The following is a 1,767-nucleotide window of genomic DNA, read 5'->3' as shown; positions in this document are numbered from 1 at the left end:
AAGTTGGGGTTGTTGCAATTGAAGTCCTTTGGTCTTTGATTTTGGTGTTCGACCCCCCTCCAGTTGGAATGAGTCCTCCAGGGTGGGTTGTACACATCATTCTGAGACCTGTGTTGGAACATGCGTGAGGGGCTGTGTGGAGAGCGTGGTTGCTCATGACTTTGTTGCTCATAGCTAATTGCTCCAAAATTTCTTTCAGGTTGATTCCCATCATGTGATTTTTTGAGTAAGTTGTGAGTATTTATTGCAGCAACTTGTAGCCAATCAATTTTTCTGACTATCAGCTCCAATTGTTGTTGAAGTTGTTGGTGTATCTGTTTGTTTTGGGCCATAATGACACTTACACCTTCAATTTCCATCACTCCTTTCTCTTGTGTGGATGGTTGCACTCTTGTCTCTAGTTCACCGATTTCCTGGGGTGGTTTCAACTTGGCTAGGAGTTCACTCATGAGTTCTTCCCATCCGATGATGTTTTCTTGTGGGAAAGCTTCAAACCATTGAGCAACATCGTTCATGGTGATGAGTGGGTGCTTCAAGTTATGGGTTTCATTATCATCTAAGGTGGGGACATTACTCCCATGATTACTGGAATTCGTTGAGTTCTCCTCCATGATCTGCACAATCACAAACGGTCCAAATGAAGATAGAGTATATTCATGCTAGAATGTGATTAGAGGATTAGTTGACACAATGTGTCAAATAGTTGATAAACTCGAAAGATTAATGGAAGAAAATTGCTTCTCTCGTATATTCAACAAGCTATGAGAATCACACAAAGCCAGAGAAACCAAGAAAACTTCACTCTATTGCTAAAGTGAAGTTTCAATTAGTTCAAGCAAAAATTCAAACAGTTAGTGGGTTAGTAACGAAAAATAAAGAATCAGAAAAGAAAAAGTGCTTGATCTAGATCTCCACTTCACTTAATCATTGTCAATCTAATCAATCTCCGGCAACGGCGCCAAAAACTTGATGGGATTTTTGTGGAAACGAATTCCAACACCCAAACTCACCGGCAAGTGTACCGGGTCGCATCAAGTAATAATAACTCACAAGAGTGAGGTCGATCCCACAGGGATTGAAGGATTGAACAATTTTAGTTTAGTGGTTGATTTAGTCAAGCGAATCAAGTTTGGTTGAGTGATTTGTTCTTTGCAGAAACTAAATTGCTTGAAATTTAAAGGGAGAGGGGTAAAGTGCAGTAAATTAAAGAGCAGGAAAGTAAAGAAGCAGATTCTTAAAGTGCAAGTAATTATAAATTGTAGAAACTTAGATTGCAAGAAATGTAAATGGCTGAAGCTTAAAGTGCAAGAAATGTAAATTGCTTGAATCATAAAAGGAATTGGGAATTGGGATTGTAGAATCTGAACAAGAACAACTAAATTGCATTAAACATAAAAGAGAAAATCTAAGTGCAGTGAAGTGGATCTTAACAGAAAAGTAAAATGACTTGAAGAATTTAAAAGCAGGAAAGCAGTGCTTAATTTACAGCAAAGTAAAAGAGGTTGAAGATCTCAGGAGTGGAAGAGACTAGATAACAATTCTAGATCTCAAATCCTTCCTTGATCCAACAAGAACAATTGCAAGAGAAATGAAGAAAAGTGAATTGCAGAAATTGTAGAAGAAGAAGCAGTAAATAGAAATTGGAATTCAATTATGTAGAAAATTAAAACAAGATCTCAAGGTGAGATTGAAACAGAAGTTCTTCAATTCTCTACCCAAGATCCAAAGCAAGAAAATAAAAGAGTGCTCAAACAAGAACCAAGAAGA

This window comes from Arachis hypogaea, chromosome 16 (genome assembly GCF_003086295.3).
Source record: "Arachis hypogaea cultivar Tifrunner chromosome 16, arahy.Tifrunner.gnm2.J5K5, whole genome shotgun sequence".
In the NCBI taxonomy this organism is placed as follows: Eukaryota; Viridiplantae; Streptophyta; class Magnoliopsida; order Fabales; family Fabaceae; genus Arachis; species Arachis hypogaea.
The sequence above is the reverse complement of the archived record's forward strand: the minus strand, read 5'-3'. Positions refer to the sequence as shown.